At 37.5% G+C, this 27691-nt stretch overlaps 1 long non-coding RNA gene across 1 annotated transcript in view; it reads left to right on the top strand.

Annotated features, from left to right (window-relative positions):
- The window catches only part of LOC138809530 (uncharacterized), a 107690-nt gene extending 80473 nt beyond the window's left edge, over positions 1-27217 (top strand). Inside the window, exons 3-6 of the long non-coding RNA XR_011366888.1 lie at positions 16924-17069; positions 24521-24641; positions 25878-26004; positions 26760-27217. This is a non-coding gene — a long non-coding RNA (uncharacterized lncRNA). The remainder of the gene's footprint in view (positions 1-16923; positions 17070-24520; positions 24642-25877; positions 26005-26759) is intronic.
- The last annotated feature ends 474 nt before the right edge of the window (positions 27218-27691 follow it).

Raw genomic sequence — 27691 nt, 5'->3', positions numbered from 1 at the left:
CAAATGAGCCCCACCAAAAACCTGGTTTCAGTCCAGTGATGTCAGATCTTGGCTTTCCGTTCGCATGCTACCAAATGTGTAATAATTTGTTCAACGAACACAAAAGCTATTCCATCTCAAGTAATCAACATCATTTTATTTTTTATGGCTATTCTATTTGTCCATATCTTGTAGAAGATACTGATAATAGATTCGTCAAGTCTTTTCTAACTCTTTAACTTCTGTCTCTTCTAATAGTTTCCTCACTTCCTTCCATTTGATATTTGCTTTTGCTTGATTTTTAGTTAGGAAATGGTTTCTCATAAATGTCTGGTAGTCCTTGATATCCGTTTTTACTTTCATAGCTAGACAATGAAGGAACAATTCGATGTTCCAAAGTTAATGCGGTTGAGAAACAGAGAGGAAGTATGAAAAGGAGTCCAAGCAAGAGGAACTAGTGCTAAGGTCAAAGAGAATTCACTGTTTCATATTGATATGAATTAGCTTGATATAGAATGGAATTTTCAGACCCAAGAAATGCAGCTTGTGACATAGAGAACAGATTACAAAGAGCCTTTTTATCACCTTTTATCACATATTAAAGGATTTTAAGCATTTGCTTAAGGTCAATGAATACCTCTAAGATGTTTTAAACTGAAATGTGACATAATGAGACTTGTATTGTATGCCACTCTGTCTACATTTTAGTAGAAACTAGGAACCAGGAAAAACTTGAACTCTGTGACACCCATCAAATGGCAGGAAAAGGGCTTTTAAAGACATGAAAGCACAAGAGTGGACATAGCTAAAAAAGTGCCTCCCAGTGATTCCTTGTTTTCCTTTCGGCTTCCCTTCTGTCCCCAGAGGTCAGCAGCCAGCTCTTCATGCTGGTGAAGGAGATTGGGAAAGTCTTTCCAAACGTACTCAAGGTACCTAAGCCTTTAAGAAAGACAGCAATGCAGATCCAAGGGCCTTTCAGTTAAACTGACAACAAAAGTGCAATTTCTGTTGTTCTTCAGTTTCTGCTTTCTGTTGCAGATCAAAACATGTCTGTACTATCTTCAGTGGCTTAAGATTTTTTTCCATTTGCCCCACTAGCATCTTAGCTAAGTAAGCCCAGTTGCTTTGGTTGTATACCCAGACCAGCCTGCTTTACTTTTTACAAGTCATTAATCATATTTCTTTTATTGATGTCTTCCAAGTTGTCTGTAAGTTCTCTGGAGGCATGACTGATTTATTTATATAATTAGTATCATTAATGCAAAGTACAGTGTTTAATACATTATATATATATATATATATATATATATATATATATATATATATATATATATACTGACTATTCTATTTGCTATATTGCTATCCAAACCTTACTTCCTGCAGCTCAGTCAGCTGATCTACTTGGTTCCACGCAGAGAGAGCTGATCTTTGCAGAATCCCAGGTGTCCTTACCTTCTGACTTCTGGTTGGCTTTTTCCAATGCAGGAAAACAGAAAAACTGGGACATTTATTCTCTGTCTTCTGTATTTGCTGCCTTCCTGAAGGTGCATTTATCTTCTGCAGGTCTCCCCATACTCACATTCCACTCTCTTGGTCCTCTTTTATGCCTTGCAAGGATGCTCTGTATGTACTTCTACTTCTCTGAGCTTTTAAAAAAAAATTTAATATATATTTTTATTGTATAGATACTGTACAGAGGGGTTACAGTTACAGGAGTAAGGTAATTAATTCTTGCTTTCAAATGTATTCAGCCAATAGGAATCTCATAAGGCATCAGAGTAAAGTGTATCTATTGTGTTTATCTCTTTGGCTCCCTCCTAGTAGCTACTCCTTGGGTTGTTTATGTTTCTTTTAATATAGAACACAACTCTTCTCATTGTGATCCTCTCTCCAGGGCTCCCCTTCTTTACCTTGGTTCTGTGGGCTTCAGATTCATAATAGCTCTACTATCACCAGTCCTGTTTAACTGATGTACTTGCCTCTGTAAAAAAAATCCTCCTGTTTATGCTATTTGTCTATTGCTTTTATAAATCCACCACCAAGAACACAAGACAGAACTTTTCCACCATCCATTTAAATTCTGTTATATAATAGCTCTCTACCCCAATCTCTGATAAGTCCTGATGTGCTTTTGTACCTCTATTATGACTTTTTCATTAAATCATGTAAATAGCATGTGACTTCTTTTGCTTAGGAGAAGGTCTTTGAGATTCTTTTGTGAAGTTATATGAAACAGTAGCTCTTTCTTCTTTTTTTGCTCAGTATCATTTCATTGCATGGCTATACCAGTGTATTTTATTAATTCATTGCCTTAAGGACATTTGGGTTGTTGTTCAGCTTAAAGTTATCATGAATAAGCCGTTACAAGCTTTTATGTACAATTTTTACATAAACCAACATATTCACTTCTCTTGAATGAGCCCCTAGGATTAAAACAATAGTCTTCTAGTGGTCTATCACTTGATAATCACAATTATCTGGGTCTTATATATGAGATGATGGTAATCTAGATAAACACACTATTGTTACCTATAAATTGAAAAACATGAGGAGGAGTACTATAACTAGAAGACTGAAGGTTGGAAAAAAGTTTTTGTGTGTTTGCTGGTATTAGGGCTTGAACTCAGAGCATGAGTGTTGTTCCTTAATTTTCTCTCAAGGCTGGTGTCCTATTACTTGAGCTACATCTTCATTTTCAGCTTTTTGCTGATAAATGGGAGATAAGAGTCTCATGAACTTTCCTGCCTGGCCTAGCTTTGAATAGTTACCCTCAGATCATTAGATCTCAACCTTTTGTGTAGGTAGGATTACAGGATTGAGCCACCAGATCTAGCAAGAAACTAATTCATGAACCAAGAATGGAGGATGAAGGATGAAGGATGAAGCCTATAAAAATAAGTTATCAAAAGAGAAGCCAAGTGGGAGCACTAAGAAAATGGATGGGCATAACGGCGTACAAGTCATTATGTCGAAAAATGAACTTTACCACTTTGGCCGGGGGAAGGGGGGTGGGAGATGGGAAGGGGTGGAGGGGAAACAAAGGAAGAGGCAACAATGCTTGATAAGAAATGTACTCATTACCTTGCTCCTGTAATTCTAACCCCTCTGCACGGTATTTTCACAATTAAAAAAAAAAAAGAAAGAAAATGGATGGAAGAACGGAGAATGAGGGCAGGAAAAATTAGTGTCCTTTTCATCTATCTACTGCCCTCTTCTACCTGGAACTTTAATACCAGGTCCCAGGCCAAAGAAACACATACTTAACCCTAATGTAAACATTCAGTAATCTCAGAATTAATTCCTTCCCACCTTAAACTCTTCAGTCATAATCCATCTGGCCTTGGCTGTGTGTCTAGACTCTGCTTTTATCAGCAGCAGCTCTGCTCTTCTAGCAAGTGTTGATCTCCCTCAGTTAGCCAAAGCTAACTTTACTCTTTTATTTGTTACTTCTTGATAGCTAAATCTAACTTTACTCGTTTATTTGTTACTTCTTGATAGGGCTTTACACGGTTTTGTTTTGTTTTGTTTTGTTTTTTCCCCTGGGCCCAAGCCTGACTTCATGTGCCTTGGCCATGTTGCTGGTTTGGTTGGGGTCCATTATATGACACCAAAGCGTTCATCACCAAATGCATGAAGAAACTAAGCATAGAGCTATTGAACATGGCATCTATCTGTCTGTCTGTCAGTCTATCAATCAATCAGTCTATCCATATTCCAGACATAATAACAAGTACACTGCAAATATTTTTGAGCACTTGTTTTGTACCAGGCAGTCTACCAAGCACATTAGCAACAATAACCATCTAATATTAACAACAAATTATTAAATATGTGAAACTCCTATGATTTCACTTTACAGTTAAGGAAGCTGAGACATGGAGAGGCTGTGATGGTGATGCACATATGGAACTTTCTTGCTCTTGGTTTCTTGCTCTTGGTTAAGTATATCAAAATAATTTCCAAATAGCCTGCCAATGAGCTATGTGTAAATGAATATTCTTAAAGGCACTTGAAAATATTTTCTAAAACACTATAAATAGTTCTCATTATATTTCCTGGAAATGTTCATATACATATCAAATATTTTGCAGATAGTACAGATACTGTGGTCTTCTGATTAATTATAAATTCCAGCTTTGGTGCAATATAAATTAAAAGAAGTATTGTTGCCTTTATGGTATTCTTTGTGACAATTGGAAAAATTAAGCAAAACATGGAACAATTCATTTTAAACACATTGTAGTTCTGCTATCAACAGTGACAACTCAGTTAGTGTTATTGATTGATAGGTATGAAAGGACCAAGTGGTCCCAGGAAAATGTATACCAATACAGATAGTCCCTTTTTGGTAATGAAATCACAGGAAATGGATGTCATTTTCACAGAAGGAAAGAAAGAAAAATAAAATCAGTTTGTAACATCATAGTTTTGTTTTTGAATTTTCATTTTTAAATGAATTTTTCACTTGTAAGAATTTACGAAAGGCAGATTATGACTTTCAGTATATTTTCCTCAAGCTACCCACTTAGTTTTCCATTCTACGTTTCCCAAATGACTCCATTCTGTTAGAAACTGCATCAACTGTATGCTAAACACCAGTTGAAAGAATTTGGGGATAGAGCATGGATGAAAATCTCTGAGTTTTTCTAGTTTTAGTATTCCACTTTAGAAGTAAAAACTACAGTATGTAAAACAGCTATCCCCATATACACATGCACACACACACACACACACACACACACACACACACACACACACACACACACACACACGCACACACACACACACTCTAGAAATAACCAGGGAAGATGATGCAAAGGGACGGAATACTTACAATGAAGGGGCTAGTTTGTAATTCTAAATAAGTAGGTTATGAATAAATAATATATTAAAGGGTGTGTGTGTGTGCCATGTACTTATTTTTGGAGAAGAGCATTCCTACATAGGACACAGCAAATACAAAGAGTCTGAGCAGCAGCATAAGAGACCAGCGAAGAATAAGAGGCACCGATTAGACAAAAAACCAGTAAAAGCAATGGGGACTTGATCGTTTAGGGAGCTTGGATGCCATTATGAAGACTTTGGCTTTTATTCCTCTGGACTTTTGTGTTGAGAATAAGCTGTGTTGTGGCAAGAATGCAAGCAAGGATACCAGGTAAGAGACTGCTGAATTATTCTAGATGAGAAGTAATGATGGCTGAGGAGTGAATGGTGGTGGTGGTAAGATGTGGTCAGGCTCTGGCATATTGTGGAGATAAAGTTAAGTGGCTTGTAAGTAGCTTGGGTGATGTTTATGAAAGGAAGAAAGACATGAAACAGGAGCCTAAACTTTTTATCTCGGTATTTTATTTTTTAATTTTATTGTATTGTAAAGATGCTGTACAGAGGGGTTACAGTTACGTGAGTAAGGCAATGAGTACAGTACTTCCCCTTCCCTCCCCCTCTCCTGCCTGATGTTGTAAAGTTCATTTCCAATATACTGTCTTGTGGGTATCATTGCTGCAATGGGTCATCCTGTGTCCTTGTTTCAGCATTTTGTTTTTCTCCTCCTCCTCCTCCCCAGACTAAACAAATGTATATACAAGATGCATGGAAAAACTGTTCAGTGGTTCCTGTAGTGCAGAGGGAAGGTCATGAGCCTGGTTTTGGATGTGTTGGTGGATTCATTGGACAGCAAAGATGGAGTGAAGGGAGCATTCTGGGCTAGAATATACGCATGGACACTATACCCATGGAGGTATTATATAAAGCAATAGGATTGATACATTCCACACATCACATTACCAGCCCCAGTATGGAGGATTTTTCTTGGGCCAGTGTTGCAGTGTTGGGTTCTAGTCCAGCCACTTTTCCCCATGAGTTGAAGCGCCATAAGTCCCCCACAAGATACCAAGCAGATAGTAGTTGCACATTCTTGGATTTCCCAGACTCCAGACTCATGAGCAAAAATAAACTTCTAATTTATTTTTTATAGATCACCTTAGCTCAGATATCCTGTCATAACCAGATTAAGACATTTCCCCTCTATCCTCTACAAAATAAACCTTACATTTTACCAAACCCACCTTTCTCATAAAGTAGTAATAAACTCCTACTTTAGTTGTCTACCCAACAAAACAAGTATGTGAAGGGTGTGTGTGTGTATGTGTGTGTGCATACATGTGTGTATGTGTGCATGTGAGAGAGAGAAAGATTAAGAGACAAAAGGATAGACAGACTGAGAGAGGAAAAGAAGAGTGACTAAGTGTTGAAGAAGGCACTTTCTAAATCAATGCACATTTGTTCTCTACTTTGGATAAGTACTACAACGTCAGCTGAAAGTGTATTATTTTTATTTGGTCATAATTTGCATAAAGAGCAATATAAAATGCCAAGAAAAATTTGATCGTATCTTCACAATCTCCATACTCATCTTTACCATCTGATTACTTATTCATGTTAATATAATTATTTTCAAACCCTCTTCTCCTGCCATATGAATCTGCATCATTGGATAATTGGGTATATCTATTTTTTAATTTTTAACATTTTTCCATATACTAATCTTCTCCATTCTTGTGAATACTGGACTGTTCTGTAAAATTTTTCTATTTGAAATTAAGAGATTTATTTCGTTGGCTAACAAGCAATTATCCTCTGCTGAAGAGAGCATTCTTGTCCAAATTCACATCCCTTTCTCTGGGTAGCCTGCATTCAAGTGGTCAAATAAGGATAAACTGGCTCACAGCTATCACTCCAACTCTGGGTAGCTAGGAAAGGCCATTGTGGTCTCAATGCTCCTGTGGGGTTAGTTGACACATTGCTGTGACTGCACTGCAGCCTACCTTCTTCCTCTGTCCAGTCCTCTGCCTTAGTTTTCCCCAAACCTCTGCTTTTGACCATTACTGGAATGCTGCTTTCTCCCAGCAGTAACCTCCTTAGAGCTCTTTATATGGGGCAGGCCCAGACTCTTTATTGTTCTTTTAGTCTTTATTGCTCCTGGTACCATCTACACCAGGTTACATGAAAATGCCAAAATTACCAATGCATCACAGGAACCTGAAGCTATTGCAACTAAGTGTGATCCAACCACAGTGCAAAGGAAAGAAGTACAGACGTTGAGCTTGTCATTAAGGGATCCTCAAGCACACACCGTAAGTCTTTATTTTCAAACCTATATCCCCTGCCTCCATAAACATCTCTTTCCCCCCACCCACCTAAACACACTAAGTGCATTTTCCCCTTTAGTGAAATCCTACCCACAATCTAAAAGATTTCTAAATCCATCCCCTCATCCCACCCCAGGGGTGTGAAGCCAATTCCTAAACTCCAGACATCACTCAGACCACACTGCTTGGCTCTGACACTTGAAGCCTGTGTAGCACTTGCTTTAGTTACCAATGTAAAATGCAGTGGTGTCTCAGTTTACCCAGTTATTCACATATTAACTCTTCAGTCATTTTTAAGGCAAATTGAAATGCTCAGAGTTGGGGTTAATCAACTTTGCACCAGCATGTACCTTAATCACTTGGTCCATGTATAGAGATTGAAGTGCACACAAGTATTCAGAGTGACCCTACGGCATTGCCCTTCTCTCTTCTACAGTCACCAGCATATGTTATTTCCAGTTCTTGAGATTTGTGGGGACTTATTTTTGGTTTTAGCATTCACCATAGTTTTTGGTTTTTAGCATTATCCATTGATTTTTGGCACTAGTCATTGTTGTGTAGCCTCTAAATTTGTGATATATTATTATTTCCCCCATATTTCATTTTTTATGGATATATACTTTAAAGAAAAACTCTTCTCACTGAAATTGGGTTTTAGGAGAAGCCATGATATATGTTCAATCCACTATGTTTAACTTAAAATGAAAAGTATTCTTGAATTAAGCTTTTCAGAGGCTCTAAATTTATTTTGAAATTGTTTCTACAATTTTGAAATTGTACAATATAGAAATTAACCTCCAAAAGTATTCTGGTGTAAACTTATTATTTTGGTTATAGTTGAGGTTAAATCAATTTGAAATAGGAATAAAAATTGCCTGTAATTCTTCATGAAATATATTGAACTAGCATTTTTTTCAATACAAGAGTTTTTAAATACAGCATATTAGTTTTCCTACAATTTTTTAATCCTTTCTGGGTAAATAAGTTGGCTTCATACTTTCAAAGTTCGAAGTGAGAAAAATAGGCAGGAAAGAATATTTTCTGCAATAAGCTCTCCCTTAACATTAATTTATGTCTTCTGTGTCCTATTTTTTTACCTCAGTCTTTGTCAGGCTATAAAATAACATATTTTTTTAAGAAATCATGGATGCTTTCATATTTAAAGATGGTAAAATATATCTTTCTTACAGTAATCCAAAGAGTTAGGGATACTAGCACTTTGTTCTTGAGTAGTAAATGAACTAATTTGAGTAAGGCAGGGCAGAAGAGAAGAAAGGATGCATGTTTAACAAATATATGATAGTGTTTTTAGAGCACTGAAATTTACAAGCATTATGAGGTAATGCCCTGCAAAATAGAATTGCTGAGTTCTATTTTCTAAAGATTTTTCAACTAACACTAGGAAGTTTTTGTTCAAGAACAAAAGATCAAAGTCTCTTTTTGAAGAATAGTATGACTGTGTTGATAGTAGTAGGGATTTACAACGCCCTCGACTCACTCAAAGAAAGTCATTTTTTAAGAGAATAATGATAAATGCATGCAAAAGAAGTACAAGGTTAATGTTGACTTCAAATTTTTCTAAACAATGCCAAGAATGGAGGCATAATAAGGAAACATACAGTTGCAAGCTGACATAATTAACTTTAACATTTCCTTACTGCAGTGTAGAGTGGCTAATCCCTTTTCATTGAAGCACCTGTATTTTGTTGATTATTTTTACAACAAATTATTTTTACAGTGTATTACTTTTTTTTCTAGTTTAAAAAACAAACTATCTTGTTTTAGTTGCTTGCTAATTGTGACATGAACCAACATGCTAATGAAGTAAATAAATAGAAGATGAATCAGTTTTCCTTTTCTTTATGTATAATGGTTACCTTCTATTGCTAAACATTTCTCATTCTTCCAAATCTCCTAATACTTCATTGCAATTTTAGATTATCTATTCCAAATATGCATGGTTGGGAGTATTGAACACTTTCTTTTGAAGACTGCCAGGCAAATCATTTCTTTAATTAAGAACACACTATAATGGACAGAATGCTTTTCAGTAGATAATACTTTGAAAACACCATTACTTGTCATGAGTGCTATTAAAATACTATTACTGTGTTAGATATTCTGAGAGCTAAACATAACTACCTGAATGTACACGCCCACACCCATACACACCCCTACCTTGAAACAGACATCCTTAAAACTTGGAAGAACATAAACATATCCTTGATACCTTGAACAGGCTGAATTGGAAAATCCTGTGTTCTTGGGGAGTGTTGGAATTCTAGGCATACTTGTCCACATCAGTGCCTCAGTCTTACTCTAGTAGTGGGGATGGAGCTTCATGGCAACTTACAACGTAAGAATTTGGGGATTGCCGTACTTAAAGCCTTACTGCAGGTGACCTTAGCCTACAATATAGTCCAAAGGGGAAGATAGACTGCACAAACTAAGGGGGAAATGGAGCTTGAGTGACTACCAAGAGTATAACAAGATTAAAGGAGTCATTAGATAGGACAAAAGCACTAGAAGCTTCTGGAATTTCTACAGCAATAATAACAAGCCCTCAAAATCCCTAGGTCTGAGACCAAGTTCAGCAGAACCTTAGAGTCTGAGATGCCCAGCAGACAGAGCTGTGGGTGGTGGCTCTGAATAGCAATGTGTGACCTGTCTTTCATCAAGCTCAATGGGGAGAACAAAGCCAAGGAAACCCATGGGGTACAGTGTGGAGAAGCCAGTGTTCCCACGCAAAGCTAGGCTGAGAACAGAATGGATGGGAAATATTCTCTTTAAAGGGAAAATGTGACCCAGTTGCTGATTACCAATTATACAAAGGATGAAGGACTGAGTATAAATGGATAGTTATGGCTGGAGCCTAAAATGGAACCACACATTTAATAAGGCACTCACTCAATGTTGTGTTCATTTCTTTATGCTTCAAGCATCTATTTGCCTATTTTAGGCAACTGATGTATCATAAAATGTGATTTCTATTCAAAATCTAGCTGGATGTGATGGTTCATGCCTGTAATCCCTGCACTCAGGAGGTGGAGGCAGGAAATTCATGAGTTTGAGGCCACCATGAACTACATTGTGTGGTCCTGTTTCAATAAGAAAAAATGGTCTAACTTAATTTTTTATTTTAAAATATTTCCCCTGTGAGCCATGAGTGTGGTCAAGTGGTATAGGGCTTGCCTAGTATTCATAAGATGAGGCTCTGGGTTCAATCTTCACTATCTAAGAAGAAAAAGAAAGAGAGAGACAGAAAGAGAGAGACAGAAAGAGAGAATAGAAAGAGAAAGAAAGAGACATGGGAGTTAGGGTTGATTTCGGTTAATAAAGAAAGAGTAGAAGCAGCACCAGCAAACTGGAAAACCTGTATTCCCTTACATACTTGTTTGCCCATATCAAGTTCCTAGAAATGATTCTACAGCTACAGGAGCTACTGCATCTCCCCAAGGTGAGAAATTTCATGAAAACTTATTTACATTGAAATATAATCAATACCAGATTCTTCTTATTCAGATGGATGTGAGACATATAGGACTTATGGACTAAAATCAAGGAAAAAGTAAAGTTGTGGGTTTGGGAAACTGATTGATTAATCTCATTTACCATTAATATATTAATGTAATTATAAAGATTTGGATGTCAATTATATACATTCTTGCCCCTTCTCTCTGTTTCTCTCTTTGTTTTTCTCTGTTAATTTAGTTATTTTGGGGACTCTCTCTTTATTTCGATTTCCTTACTTTTGGGATAGTATCTTGTGTGGTTTGCCCAGGGCTGGCCTAAGACCATGATTCTCCTGCTTAAGACCTCTCACCTAGATGGAACCACAGAACTGGTACCACAGTACCCAGCTTGTTGAATGAGATGGAGTTTCACTAATTTATTCCTGGGCTCAAAACTTTTTAAATTTTTTATTGTAAAAATACTGTACAGAGGGGTTACAGTTACATAAGTAAGGTAATGAGTACATTTCCTATTGAACATTGTTACCTCCTCCTTTGCTTTTCCCCTATCATCCCTTCCCTCCCCACCTCCCCAACTCCTTCCTCCCCAAAGTTGTAAAGTTCATTTTCAACATAGTGTCTTGTACATCTCATTGTTACAATGGGTTAACATGTATCCTTATTTCATCATTTTGTTATTCTCCTTCACCTCCCCAAATTAGAAAAATGTATATACAAGATGCAAGGCACCAGAATCAAATTCAGTAAAAACAGGTTATACTGTGGGGGAAAAACATACAAAGAAATAAAAAATCATATAGTACATTATAAATACATTAAAAACAATAGCAAGAAAGAAAAAAATCACTTGTGTCCCAATCTTGGGGTTCATTTTGCTTAACATCATCTTATATGGTCATATGTACATAGCTTTTGACATTTTCTGCTTGTCCTAGACATATACCAATTATTGCAAATAAGGGAAACCATGGGACCTATGTTTCTTTGGGCCTGGCTTACTTCACTTAATATAATTTTTTCCAAGTCTTTCTATTTCCTAACTAATGGGGCAGTGTCATTCTTTCTGATGGAGGCATAGAATTCATATATCTCTATCTCTATCTATCTATCTATCTATCTATCTATCTATCTATCTATCTATCTATCTATCTATCTATCTGTCTATCTATCTATCTATCTATATCACATTTTCTTGATCTATTCATCTACTGAGGGGCATCTGGGCATATCTTAGCTATGGTGAATAATGCTGTGATAAACAGTTGTGCTGGTAGCTTTAGTATTGCCTTGTTTGTGATTCTTTGGGTAAATGTCCAGAAATGGGATTGCTGGTTCATAGGGAAGCTCTATGTGTTTCTTTTGAGGAACCTCATACTGCTTTCCAAAGTTGTTGAACAAGTTTAAATTCCCAACAACTATGCAGTAGGGTTCCCTTTTTACCACATCCCCTCCAGCATCTGTTGTTATTAGAGTTCTTGATTCTAGCCATTCTAACTGGGATGAGGTGGCATCTCAATATTGTTTTGATTTGTATTTCTTTTATGGCTAGAGAAGTTGAGCATTTCTTTATGTGTCTATTGGCCATTCCTTTTTTTTGACCTCTTCTTGTATTTTTTTTTCTTTTTCTTTTTTTTTCCAGAGCTGAGGACGGACCTCAAGGCCTTGCCTTCACCAGGCAGGTGCTCTTCTGCTGAGCTAAACCCCCAGCCCCCTATTGGCCATTCTTATTTCAAGTTTCTCTTTAAGTCTTTTGGACTCAAACCTTGGCTTACTTCACTTAATATAATTTTTTAACTTTTTATTGTGAAAATACTATTCAGAGGGGTTACAATTACATGGGCAAGATAATGAGCACATTTCTTATCAAACATTGTAGCCTCCTCCTTTGTTTCCCCTTCCCATCCTCCTCCCCCGCCGCCCCCCCCCACTCCTCCCCGCTACCCCTCTTCCCTCCCCTCCCCCCCCCCCCCCCCCCCCGCCCCGCACCAAAGTTGTAAAGTTCATTTTTCCACATAACGACTTGTACAGCTCATTGTTGCAATGGGTCCACCTGTATCCCTATTTAAACGATTTGTTTTTCCCCTTCCCCTCCACAAATTATACCAACCTCAAATACAGCGAAAGCAGGGATTATACTGTGGGCGAGGGACATGCAAAGTAACAAAGAAATAATCTTATAAATGTGTTAGAAACAATCCCATGAAAGAAAAAAAAAACATTTGAATACATATCTTAGGGATCATTTCCCTAACATCACCTTATCTGACCTTTTCTGCTTGACTCAGACATATACTAGATATTGCAAATAAGGGAAACCATGGGACCTATGTTTCTTTGGGCCTGGCTTACTTCACTTAATATAATTTTTTCCAAGTCTTTCCATTTCCTAACAAATGGGGCAATGTCATTCTTTCTGATTTCTGATTCTGAATTCCATTGTGTATATATACCACATTTTCTTGATCCATTCATCTACTGAGGGGCATCTGGGTTGGTTCCATATCTTAGTTATAGTAAATAGTGCTGCAGTAAACATAGTCGTGCTGGTAGCTTTAGTGTGGTCTTGTTTGTGAACATTTGGGTAAATGCCCAAAAGTGGGATTGCTGGGTCATAGGGGAGCTCTATGTGGAGTCTTTTGAGGAACCTCCATACTACTTTCCAAAGTGGTTGAACAAGTTTACACTCCCACCAACAATGCAGTAAGGTTTCCTTCTGTCCACATCCCCTCCAGCATCTGTTGTTTTTAGAGTTCTTGATTTTAGCCATTCTAACTGGAGTGAGGTGGTATCTCAATGTCGTTTTGATTTGCATTTCTTTTATGGCTAAGGAGGTTGGTCTATTTGGCCATCCTTCTTTCCTCTTCAGAGAAGTTTCTCTGTAAGTCTTTTTTTTTTTTTTGGTCCAGTCGTGGGGCCTGAACTCTGGGCCTGGGCGCTTTCCCTCAGCTCTTCAGCTCAAGGCTAGCGCTCTACCACTTGAGCCACAGCGCCACTTCTGGCTTTTTTTTCTTTTTGCTTATGTGGTGCTGAGGAATCGAACCCAGGGCCTCATGCATGCAAGGCAAGCACTCTACCACTGAGCCACCTTCCCAGCCCTCTCTGTAAGTCTTTAGCCCACTTATTTATTGGGCAGTTGTTTCTTTGAAGATTTGTTGTTGGGGGATTAATTTTTTGAGTTCCAGGTATACACTTAATATAATTTTTTCCAAGTCTTTCTATTTCCTAATTAATGGGGCAGTGTCATTCTTTCTGATGGAGGCATAGAATTCATGTATATGTATGTATGTATATATATATATATATATATATATATATATATATATATATATAAAACTCACATATATATATATATCACATTTCTTGATCTATTCATCTACTGAGGGGCATCTGGGGTTGGTTCCATATGTTAGCTATGGTGAATAATGCTGTGATAAACATAGTTGAGTTGGTAGCTTTAGTATTGCTCAAACCTTGAACCAATCTCAATCTCTGCCTCTCCATAGCTGGATTGCAGATATGAGCCAACATGTCCAGCTTTCCTAAATTCTTTTAATCTATTGTGGAGTGTTGTGGGCAGGACAAAGGAGACATTGATATGAAATGTGGCTATAGAGTCACACAGACCTAAACTTAGTGCACTTACCGTTCTATGTGACCTTCTCCAAGTTACTAACCCCCACCAAGCCTGTTTCCTCAAGGCTAATACTGATATATTTCTCACAAGATTGTTCATATGCATTGAGACAATGCAATTATTTAATGTTAGCTGACATAATGATGATGAGGATGACTTGGATGACTTTCTAATTGTTGCTGCTTAAAATATAATACCTATGAAATTTCTTTTTTGATAAAATGACATCATACGAAAGTGAGTCACAGGATGTATTTGAAGCAAAACTATCACCCCATTAAAATGTAACATACCACTTCAGGAAAATCTTATTGATTCCTTTTTTTTTTTGACCACAAATCTCTCCTGAAAGGATCGAACCATGGATGACTCCTTTAGTTCTGTTGGTTCTACTCCCTGGTCTCTTTCAATAATTCTGATCTGTGTCATATTATCTTTATTTGGCTTCTTGGCCTCAGGCTCTAAGAAAGCCTTTTTCTATGCTGTTATGGATATTGCAAGGGCTGTTTGGAGTGCACATAATCAAGTTTCCTGAGTATGTATATTGCTAAGACTTGCTGACTTAGGGCTAAAGTCTTATGAGTGTCCTTCATTTTGCTCACATTTTCTCTGCATTACTTCTTTGTCTTCTGCTTTCAGAATTATGCGGTGGAACTTGGTGTTGCTACTTCAGCACACTGGCTAGGAGCTGTGCCCTGGACGGACAGCCTGAGTCTGAATTAGGCTCTGTTATTCATCAGTAGCTGTGGGATTTTGAAAGTAATTAACTTCACTCTCTTTTCTTCAACGGCGACAATCATTATTACCTACATTGTAGAGCTGTTGTAAAAATTAGATGGGGGTAATCTATATGCTAGTGCATAGCCTGATGCCTGCATGTAGGAAACCTTGAATAAATGTTGTAATGATGTCAGTGCTGCTCCATCCCTTTCCTCGAGATCATCGTATATCTTGTGCCACTAGAGCTAGGCATGGTCCTAGGACTTGTTCTGACTAAATATATCCAAGGAAGTTGATGCATTCAACTTTCAACCTGGAACTTTTAGAGCCAATGCACTTGTTGCCAAATGCTTTGTTCCCTTGGCTACGGGAGGTACTTGGAAGACAGCTGTGTTTTGTGTCCAGGTGTTGAAACAGGGGCCACCTGTCCTGCTTCATGCCCGTTAAGTGCATGAGGATGAAAGGAACCTTTCTGAGGAAGGAGGAAATGCCGGGAATTGCATATAAGTTAACACAAATAACTTCTCTATGTCATCAAAATTCATTGTCAGACTGTTACTTGATCACTATCTTAATAGCTGTAGATCTCTGATTATGTTTACTTTTTTTGTGTTTGATGTTCCTGGGGTTTGAACCCAGCGCCTGAGCTCTGGGGGGTTTTTTTGCTCAAGGCTAGCACTCTGCCACTTGAGGCAAAGCTCTTCTTCTGCTTTCTAGTGGTTAATCAGTGATAAGAGTCTCAAAGACTTTACTGGCCAGGCTAGTTTCTAACTCTGATTCTCAGATCTCAGCCTCCTGAGTAGCCAGGATTACAGGCATGAATTAACAGTGCCTGATTTTATTTACTTTTTAAAGAAATACTTGCCTTTGAATAATAGCATCTGGAAAGTAAAAGAATATACTTTTAGGGCTGGTTGTGGTGGTACATACCTATAATTCCAGCTACACTACACTTAATCTGAAATTAGCAAAAGTGTAAGACCTTACCTGAAAAATAAAGTAATGCAAAAAGCTCCAGGCCCTGAGTAGTGGGGGAAAGGGAGGGAGAGAGTTGACTTCTGACCAGTGCTGCCCTAAAGACAAGTTCCTGTTGCCATGCACTGCCCCCACCTTGTCTTTTTTTTTTTTTTTTTTTTGTCGGTCGTGGGGCCTGAACTCTGGGCCTGGGCGCTGTCCCTCAGCTCTTCAGCTCAAGGCCAGCACTCTACCACTTGAGCCACAGCTCCACTTCCGGTTTTCTGGTGGTTTATTGGAGATAGGAGTCCCGGGCTGGCTTTGAGCCGCGATCCTCAGATCTCAGCCTCCTGAGTAGCTAGGATTACAGGCGTGAGCCACCAGCGCCCGGCTAAATTTTTTTTTTTTTTTTTTTTTTTTTTTTGTCTGTCGTGGGGCTTGAACTCTGGGCCTGAGCGCTGTCCCTCAGCTCTTCAGCTCAAGGCTAGCGCTCTACCACTTGAGCCACAGCGCCACTTCCTCCACCTTGTCTTAAACACGGATAACTAGTCAGTAACATGAAAATTCATGCAAATTTACCTGCCAGTTCTTGTATTTTCTCTTCTAAAAATCATCTGCCAATAACCCAGACAATTTAGAAAAGGTTTATTAATAATCTCTAGCTTAGATGAAGTAGTGCTTTTATATTTAACCTATAAATCTACATGTCTTCAAATTATTTTTAAAGAAAATTATTCAATGGGAATTAATTTACCCAGTGTTTTTTCAGTGTCTCTGAGTTACATGAAAGTGGGGAATTTAGAAATCACTACTAGAGCTCATTATTTTTTCCTCTAAATTCTTGATAAAATTTAGAAAAATTTCCTAGTTACATGAAGTAATACATGATTAAATACTTTAATGACCTAAACAATTGTAAAACATTTTTTGTTAATAATCCTTCTTAAAATAATTTTTTTAATCTGGATTTTCTTTGGACTCTTATCTGGGTGTGTTTTCTTCTCTGGAAGAAAAGAAGAAGAGAAGAACTGTTGAAGAGAATGTCTTGCTTCTGATGGCTGTAATCTCTGAAGAAGGCAGTGGCATCTGTGTGTTCTCAATGAGCATAGGAAAACAGAAATTTGCAGGGGAAGATTTAGCATATGGACATCAGAAAACGAGGTTAGTAGCATGAAACCAACTTTACACGCTAAAACTAAAAATACCACAAAGGTACTGAAAAGTTTGGAATTTGGAACTTTCGCTCAGAAATGGAAACACTAAAAGGCAGGTGAAAACATAATTTTGCTGAAGAAAAACAGGAGGGTGGAGGCATGATTCAGCGGTAGAGTGCTGGTCTAATATGCATGAGGCTCTTTGTTCAAAACCCCAGTACCACAAAAATTCACAAATATAAAATCTTGAAAAGTTGAGGATGAGATTCAATCCTTAGTACCATATTACAAAAAAAGAGGGAAAATGAAAGCATGATGGAGAGGGAGAGAAATATTTTATATGTGCCAGGAATTAGAACAATGAAACCTATTAGTGAATGTAAAAACAAAAGAAATACTACAATAAGAAAGGAATAGAGGAGATGTCCTAGGCATAGAAAACCAACAAGACCACATTAAAGGCCAAGAAACTGCACCCAAACTGAGAAGCCAAGAACCAGAGGAAGAACCCAGTTGTCCCAGCCCCCAAGAAGATGGATAACATGGCAGGAACTACCAAACACCTCTCAGTCCTAACTCTCAACATTAACGGACTTAACTCTCCAATTAAGCATCACAGACTGTCTAGTTGGATTAAAAAGCAAGATCCTAAGGGGGAGGCAACAATGCTTGATAAGAAATGTACTGGTTATCTTGCCTATGTAATTGTAATCCCTCAGTACAGTATTTTATTTAATTTTTATTTATTTTTTATTGTGAAAATACTGTACAGAGGGGTTACAATTACATGGGCAAGATAATGAGTACATTTCTTATCAAGCATTGTAGCCTCCTCCTTTGTTTCCCCTTCCCATCCCTTCCCAGCCTCCCCCCTAAACCCCCACCCAATCCTCCCCCCCCCACCAAAGTTGTAAAGTTCATTTTCAACATGACAACTTGTACTTCTCATTGTTGCAATGGGTCCAACTGTATCCTTATTTAAACGACTGGTTTTTCCCCTTCCCCTCCACAAATTATACCAACCTCAAATACAGTGAAAGCAGGGGTTATACTGTGGGGGAGGGACATACAAAGTAACAAAGAAATAATCTTATAGATGCGTTAGAAACAAATGCATGAAAGAAAAAAAACATTTAAATACATATCTTAGGGTTCATTTTCCTAACATCATCTTATCTGACCTTTTCTGCTTGACTCAAACATATACTAGATATTGCAAATAAGGGAAACCATGGGACCTATGTTTCTTTGGGCCTGGCTTACTTCACTTAATATAATTTTTTCCAAGCCTTTCCATTTCCTAACAATTGGGGCAATGTCATTCTTTCTGATGGAGGCATAGAATTCCATTGTGTATATATATCACATTTTCTTGATCCATTCATCTACTGAGCAGTAACTGGGTTGGTTCCATATCTTAGCTATAGTAAATAATGCTACAATAAACATAGTTGTGCTGGTAGCTTTAGTGTGGTCTTGTTTGTAAACATTTGGGTAAATGCCCAAAAGTGGGATTGCTGGGTCATAGGGGAGCTCTATGTGGAGTCTTTTGAGGAACCTCCATACTACTTTCCAAAGTGGTTGAACAAGTTTACACTCCCACCAACAATGCAGTAAGGTTTCCTTCTGTCCACATCCCCTTCAGCATCTGTTGTTAATAGTGTTCTTGATCAGTACAGTATTTTCACAATAAAAAAAAATAAAAAGCAAGATCCTTCTATCTGCTGCCTTCAGGAGTCACACCTTGCACATAAAAACAAACACATTTTGAAAGTGAAAAGCTAGAATAAAGTCTACCAAGCAAATGGCCCTCATAAACAGGCAGGAGTTGCAATCCTAATATCAGATAAAATAGACTTCAAATTAAAATTAGTGAGAAGAGATAATAAGGTCACTACATACTAATTAAGGAATCTTTCCTTGAGGAGGATATTACCATTTAAATATCTATTCACCAAACAAAGGAGCACCCAAATTTGTCCAAGAAACTCTACTTTCCCTCAAATCTCACACAGATCCAAAGGCATTAATTGTTGGGGACTTTAACACACCACTATCCCCACTAGATAGATCAACTCGGAAAAAATTCAACAAAGAAACCTCAGATCTAAACAACTACATAGATCAACTATTTAACAGACATCTACCAAATATTTCACCCAGCAACATCAGAATACACATTTTTCTCAGCAGCACATGGAACATTTTCCAAAATAGACCACATTTTAGGTCACAAAGCAAACCTGTCCAAATTCAGAAATATTGAAGTTATACCTTGGATTCTCTCAGACCACAAAGGAATATAATTAGATCTCAACACCAAAAGCCACCAAAGAAAGTCCTGTAATACATGGAGGCTGAACAACACACTGTTGAGTCACCAGTGGGTCATGGAAGAGATTAGAAGGGAAATTCAAAAGTTCATGATATTCAACAAAAATGAACACACAAATTACCAGCCTCTCTGGGACACAGCAAAGGCAATACTCAGAAGCAAGTTTATAGCTCTGAGTTCCTACATCAACAAATTCATCAACAAGATCTAAAACCAACAATTTAAGGAAACATCTGAGCCTCCTTGAAAAAGAGCAGCAAGATAAACCCCAACCCAGTAGATAGAAAGAAATCATTAAAATTTAAGTCAGAATTAAATGAATTAGAACAAAAAAAACATAGAAAGAATCAACAAAACAAAGAGTTGGCTCTTCGAAAAAATTAACAAAATTGACAGACCCTTAGCAAATTTTATCAGAAAAAGAAGAGAACACACCCAAATTAACAAACTCAGAGATGAGAATGGAAACATTACCACAGAAACAACCAAGATTCAGAACATTATAAGCAAATACTTCTCAAACCTTTATGCTAATAAGTTTGAGAACTTGGCAGAAATGGACCTTTTCCTAGCAAATATCGACATGCCAAACTAAACCAAGATGAGTTAAACCATCTTAACAGGCCCATATCAAGCATTGAAATAGAAACAGCAATAAGAGACCTCCCATCCAAGAAAAACCCAGGACCAGATGGATTTACCCCAGAATTCTACAAGGCCTTCAAAGCAGAGCTCACACCAATACTCCTCCAACTCTTCAATGAAATTGAAAGAGAAGGTTCACTATGGAACTCATTCTATGAAGACATCATAACCCACATCCCCAAACCAGGCATGGACTCATCAAAGAAAGAGAACTATAGACCCATTTCTTTGATGAACATTGATGCAAAACTTCTCAACAAAATTTTGGCCAATCGACTTCAACAATTCATCCAAAAAATCATACACCACGATCAAACAGGATTAATTTTAGGGATGCAAAGGTGGTTCAACATATGCAAATCAATTAATATAATTCATCACATCAACAAGAGCAAGGATAAGAACCACATGGTTATCTCAATAGATTCAGAAAAAGCATTTGACAAGATCTAACACCCCTTTATGATGAAGGTTCTGGAAAAATTAGGAATCCACAGAACATTCCTTAGTACAATAAAGGCTATATATGACAAATCTACAGCCAGCATTATATTTAATGGTGAAAAACTGAAGCCATTTCCTCTTAACTCATGAATGAGACAAGGATGTCCACTCTCTACTTCTCATCAATTTAGTATTAGATTGCCTAGCCACAGCAATAAGACAAGATGCAAACATAAAGGGGATCCAAATAGGGAAAGATGAAGTAAAACTCTCCCTCTTTGCAGATGACATGATCTTATATTTAAAGAATCCCCTGGGCTGGGAAGGTGGCTCAGTGGTAGAGCACTTGCCTTGCATGCCTGAGGCCCTGGGTTTGATTCCTCAGCACCACATAAGCAAAAAGAAAAAAGCCAGAGTGGCATTGTGGCTCAAGTGGTAGAGCACTAGCCTTGAGCTAAGAGCTGACGGACAGCTCCCAGTCCCAGAGTTCAGGCCCCACAACCGGACCCCCCAAAAAAGAAAAGAATCCCATGGACTCCACTCCCAAATTACTCAAGCTGATTCAAAACATTGGCAAAGTAGCAGGGTATAAAATTGACCCTCAAAAATCAATGGCTTTTCTGTATTCCAACAATGAGAAAAGCGTGGCTGAAATCAGGAAAGCAACTCCATTAATAGTAGCCCCACAAAAAAAAATATCTAGGAATTAACTTAACCAAAGAAGTGAAGGACCTCTATGATGAAAACTTTAAAAACCTGAAAAAGGAAATCTAAACAGAACTTAGTGTCAAAACTCTCATGCTCCTGGATTGGAAGGATCAACATTGTGAAAATGGCAATCTTCCTAAGGCTATTTACAAATTCAATGCTATACCTATCAATATTCCAACCTCATTCTTCAAGGAAATAGAAGAGGCAATCTAAAAATTCATATGGAACAATAAAAGACCCGGAATACCAAAAACGATCCTCAACAGAAAGAACAGTGCTGGAGGAATATCAATACCAAATTTCAAACTCTACTATGAAGCCATAGTAATCAAAACAGCTTGGTACTTGCAGAAGAACAGACCTGAGGACCAATAGAATAGAACTGAAAACCCAGAAATGAACCTAAAGACCTATAGCCACCTAATCTTCAATAAGGGAGCTAAAAAAATAGAATGGAAGAAAGACAGCCTTTTCAGTAAATGGTGCTGGCAAAATTGGTTAATCACTTGCAGAAAACTAAAGCTAGATCCTTATATATCACCCTGCACCAGAATCAACTCCAATGGATCAAAGACCTCAGAGTTAAAACAGACACTCTGAAAACATTACAAGATGGAATAGGAGAAACCCTAGGTCTCCTTGACACAGGATGAAATTTTCTTTTTCTTTTTCTCTTCTTTTTTTCTTTTTTTTTGGGGGGGGACGTCCGGTCGTGGGGCCTGAACTCTGGGCCTAGGAGCTGTCCCTCAGCTCTTCAGCTCAAGGCTAGCACTCTACCAGTTGAGCTACAGCGCCACTTCCGGCTTTTTTTTTTCTTCTGCTTATGTGGTGCTGAGGAATCGAACCCAGGGCCTCATGCATGCAAGGCAAGCACTCTACCACTGAGTCACCTTCCCAGCCCTGAAATTTTCTTAATAGAGGCCCAGAAACACAACAAATCAAAGAAAGGTTGGAAAAATGGGATTGCATGAAATTGCAGAGCTTCTGCATGTCAAAGAACAAACATAGGTAGCAAGATCAATAGAAAGCCCAGGGATTGGGAGAAGATCTTCAGTAGCCATATAACTGATAAGGCTCTCAAATCTAAAATATACCTGGAACTCAAAAAATGAAATCCCCCAACAACAAATCCTCAAAGAAACAACTGCCCAATAAATAAGTGGGCTAATGGCCAATAAACACATGAAGGAATGCTCAACCTCCCTAGACATAAAAGAAATGCAAATTAAAACAACATTGAGATACCACTTCACCCCTGTTAGAATGGCTATAATCAAGAACTCTAATAACAACAGATGTTGGAGGGGATGTGGACAGAAGGGAACCTTACTGCATTGTTGGTGGGAGTGTAAACTTGTTCAACCACTTTGGAAAGTAGTATGGAGGTTCCTCAAAAGACTACCCAGCAATCCCACTTTTGGGTATTTACCCAGATGATCACAAACAAGACCATATTAAAGCTACCAGAACAACTATGTTTATTGCAGCATATTTTTTTTTACCATAGCTAAGATATGGAACCAACCCAGATGCCCCTCAGATGAATGGATCAAGCAAATGTGGTATATATACACAATGGAATTCTATTTCTCCATCAGAAGGAATGACATTGCCCCATTTGTTAGGAAATGGAAAGACTTGGAAAAAAAATTGTATTAAGTGAAGCAAGCCAGGCCCAAAGAAACATAGGTCCATGGTTTCCCTTTTTTTCAGTAATTACTATATGTCTAAGACAAATAGAAAAGGTCAGATAAGTTGATGTTAGGCAAAATGAACCCCAAGATAAGACCTCAAATGTTTTTTCTTTCTTCCTATTGTTTCTAACATATTTATAAGCTATTTCTTTGTTGCCTTTGTATGTCCCTTCCCCACCGTGTAACCCCTGTTTTCACTGTATTTGATATAGGTATAATTTGTGGAGGAGAAGGTGGACCCATTGCAACAATGAGATGTACAAGACATTATGTCGAAAAATGAACTTTACAACTTTGGGGTGGGGGTGGAAGTTGGGGTCAGGGGTTCTGGAGATGGGAAGGGATGGTAAGGGGAAACAAAGGAGGAGGCAACAATGCTTGATAAGAAATGTACTCATTACCTTGCCTATGTAATTGTAACGCCTCTGTACGGTATTTTCACAATAAAAAAAGAGAAGAAAAGAATAATTTTTAAAAAAGGAATTGAGGATGAATTTGATCAAAGTAGAAGATGATACACATTTATGGAATACTACAATGAATGACCTCAGTATATAAACTCACAAGAAATGTTTAAAAGAGCTTAAAAAACTCCTGTATAGTGGGGTGGTGTTCTGGGAGTTCTGCTTCCTTTGGTGAATGTTATAGATCAGAGCAGGAACTTAGTTTTAGAATGACTGAGACCTCACAGTAATCTTGAGCAAGTTACTTAAATTTTCTGGATCTTATTTTATTTATAAAATTGAATTTGATTAGATTCAACTGCTAAAATCAAGAAAATGAAGTTTTGAAATTGTATGTAGTTGCCTCTGGGTGCCAGTGGGCCATGCCTACAGTCCTAGCCACTGAGGAGGCTGAGATATTCATGGTTTGAAGCCAGCCTGAGCAGGATAAATTTGTATCTTATCTCCAATTAACCACAAAAAGCTGGAAGTGGAGCTGTGGCTCAAGTGGTTGAGTGCTAGCTTTGAGCAAAAAGAACTCAGGGACAGAGCCCAGATCTTGAGTTCAAGCCCCAGTACCAGCACCAAAATAAAATAATAAAGAAAATGAATTATATGTACTTCCGTAAGAAAGCACATTCTTTCAGAATTACTGGATAACAAGATCTTTCTAGTATTGTCAGTCCATTTTCTTGGTTTTTCTTTTGAAATCTACCTGAGAAACTATGGAAGATACTACAGATTGGTTCACTCATGCATTCCAACTTTCCTGCCTTTGTCTTTCTAGTCTGAGGGCTTGCAGATAAAAAATAAATATTTTCATGTTGGGGTGCTAGGGTTATATATCAGAGAGTAAACCTGCATATATCTTTTTTTTTTTGCCAGTCATGGGGCCTGAACACTGGGTCTGGGCGCTGTCCCTCAGCTCTTCAGCTCAAGGCTAGCACTCTACCACCTGAACAACAGTGCCACTTTGGGATTTTTCTGCTTATGTGGTGCTCAGGAATCAAACTCAAGGCCTCGTGCATACAAGGCAAGCACTGAGCAACCTTCCCAGCCCCCCTGCATGTACATTAACATGTACAAGACCCTGGATTTGATCCCCAACACTGATAGGGTAGGAGAAGAGAAAATACACTCAAACATTGTAAAATATAATAAAATTTGTATGTTGGGTTTCTTGCAGATAATACTGATATTGACATAGCTGTGACAGCAAACCTGGCAGAAATGTGTTTGGTTCTTCTGGAGGAAGCCTTTGTTTTCTAGACATGTGGACTATCACTTTTAAAACCTCTCGTCCAAGGGTAATTTTTTTTCTTTTTTCATTCAGTGTGTTTACTTGTAGATTTATAGGCACATTCTACTTACAAAAAATAAGGGAAACCATGCACCCCGTGTATCTTTGGGCCTGGCTTACTTCACTTAATAGATTTTTTCCCAAGTCTTTCTATTTCCTCATGAAGAATGCAATCTCATTCTTTCTGATGAAAGCATAGAATTCCATTGTGTATATATACCACATTTTCTTTATCCATTCATCCTGCTGTCTAGAAAGTAGATTTTATGGCTGATGCTGCAACAGTCATTTTGTGACAATGACGAAAGGGACTCAGTAGGTATAACATCATATGTCCTTGAGCTACCAAACTGTTACCAGAAGCCTTACACTTCCAGGTTTCCTATGATAAAATTAAATAAACAAAAATATAATTTGCTTAAGTCTGTTTATTTTGTTCACAGCTTAGCAAGTGCTAATTCTTAAAAGCCAAAAAATGACTTTCTTTAAAAGACTTTCTAAAATTTGTTCATATTTATTTATTAAACAATGTTATCTGGTTGGCCGAACACGTCAAGTTAAAAAAGTAACATTAAATTATACTTTAATATCACCAAGTAACATATTACTAGAGCTATATACTCTACCTTGTTTAATTTGAGCATGTTAGAAACCTACATTCATTAGCTCATGTTCTTTAAATAAATTCTCATAAAATTAATTCATTTTCTATAAGGACTTTAATTTTCTTGCTAATATATATATATATATATATATATAATTTATCTATATACCTATATATACTGATCTAGATTTTAAGACATTTCTTTCTCTTTTATTTGTTGGTTGTGGGGCTTGAACTGAGTGCTTGGACTCTGTCTCTAAGCTCTTTCATTCTAGGCTAGTGCTCTACAACTTTGAGCCATAGTGCCATTTTCAATTTTTGAGTGGTTAATTGGAGATAAGAGTCTCATGGGGACTTTTCTTCCCTGGGCTTCCTTTGAACTGTGATCCTCAGATCTCAGCCTCCTGGTACCTAGGATTACAGGCATGAGCCACTGGCACCCAGCTTTTCAGACATTTCTTGAAATGTAGGTGGATCAGATATAGATTTGATATACACAGATAAATAATCCTTTTTTCCTTATTTTTAATGATGGAAACAAAAAAATCTAAAATTGAAGGTTATGGAGAAACTGTTTATTTTTGCCAGGTTAATATCCCTCTTGAATTTAACCTTGATCTTCCATCTTTATTTGGACAGTTGTAAAACTATTCATTTAATTGAAACTCACACTGAAAGTCTACATGTGTATGTGAACACTTTTCTGGATTAATCCAGAAGTCTGTTTTGATGATCTGCTAATACCATGATAACAGCACTTCACAAGGTATGTAGCTAATTACAGTCCAGAGAATATAAATGAGTAATGAATTATGATCAAACCTTACCATGACCCACACCTTCTTGCACATGAAATGAAGTATGAAAAGAAAGGTAATGCATTTATTAGGTTTTTGTTCAAAATTCAGCAAAGGAAAGAAATCCTTAGTAGGTCTTATTACAACCTTTATTAAGACGCAGAATGGCTCCTTCAGTGGGGAATGCTTGAACAGATTTCAGCAGTACAATTTCCATTCTTACAGACCTAGAACAAGACAAAATTAATTGAGAAAAAAATCATACTTAGCACATGAAAGTCTACCAGTAGCTCTGAGAAAAATTATTTTCAAAATGAAATGATATATGAAAAATTCTCTAAGTAAAATCTTAAAATTTCATGGGGAGGATGCCTATTTTTCTGGGTGACAAAATGAAGGCCATTGGATGAGAAAATACCATGTTGGAGCCCAGCATTGGCCTTGCCAATATTAAGTTATGAACACAGGGCACCTGTGCCAATGAAGCCCTGAGTTTCTTAAGCTACTGTAGTTTCACTCTAAAATTCACCTCTGATAGTAATATGATTGTAGCTAACTTTCCTTATCTATTTATTTCTAAATATTGTTCCTGTCCTTCTTTAGGCATCAGCCTAAAATTAATAATCAGAAAAATCATTTGCAGTGTCTGCCACAGTGTTCTGCACAGAGTGGGTGTGTAAATCAATTTTATTGGCGACATCATAATAAAAGATTTTTTTTCCAGCCAGGTATAATGGTGAATGCCTGTAACAGCAGCACTCCAGAGGCTGAGGCAGGAGGATCCCAAGTTCAAAGCCAGCCTGGGCTACCTATCAAGAACCTGTTTCAAAAAAGACAAGTGTGCTTATTGTTTAGTTTTCATATGTAACATATATTTCTAAACCTAAGAGGAAATATTTCTCGACATACTGTGTCAAAAACAGACATAAGCAGGTGCTGGAAGACTGCACCCCACCATGATAAGTGATAGGAACTGAGTCACAGCTGCACTCAGGAGGAGATAAGGCAGCACCAATAGACCATGGTTCTGTCTTATTCATGTTTATGTCTGGCATGTCCATTGTTGAAAGTAAGACATTAAAATGTTCTACTATCATTGAATTATGGTCAAACTTCCCTTTGATATATTGGTATCTGCTTTATTTATGTAGCTACTCGAATGTTGTGCACATATATTTTTACAATTGCTATATCTTGATGAATTGATCTCTTTATCATCATGTGATTAGTTGATATAAGTATAGTTACCCTTGGAGTCTCTTGGAATTTTTTTTCCATCCTTTCATTTTAAATCTAAGTGTCCTTAAAGGTATATCATGAGTGTTTTGTAAGCAACATATAGTTGGTCCTATCCATTTGACAGCCCATCCAGACAGAAAATCAATAAGGAAATGCACTTTTGGGATTTTTGATTGGATAATTAAATATTTACATAATTAAAATGTACATTCAAGGTAATTATTGATTAATACAAACTTACAATTGTTATCTTGTGAAGTTTTAAATCTTGTTTTTCTTTTTTTATTGTGAAAATACTGTACAGAAGGGTTACAATTACATGGGCAAGATAATGAGTACATTTCTTATCAAGCATTGTAGCCTCCTCCTTTGTTTCCCCTTCCCATCCCTTCCCATCCTCCCCCCTCCCCACCCCCC

The sequence above is a fragment of the Dipodomys merriami genome, unplaced genomic scaffold (assembly GCF_024711535.1).
Source record: "Dipodomys merriami isolate MVZ:Mamm:240054 unplaced genomic scaffold, mDipMer1.0.p SCAF_5, whole genome shotgun sequence".
NCBI lineage: Eukaryota > Metazoa > Chordata > Mammalia > Rodentia > Heteromyidae > Dipodomys > Dipodomys merriami.
This window is presented reverse-complemented; position numbering and strand designations above follow the sequence as displayed.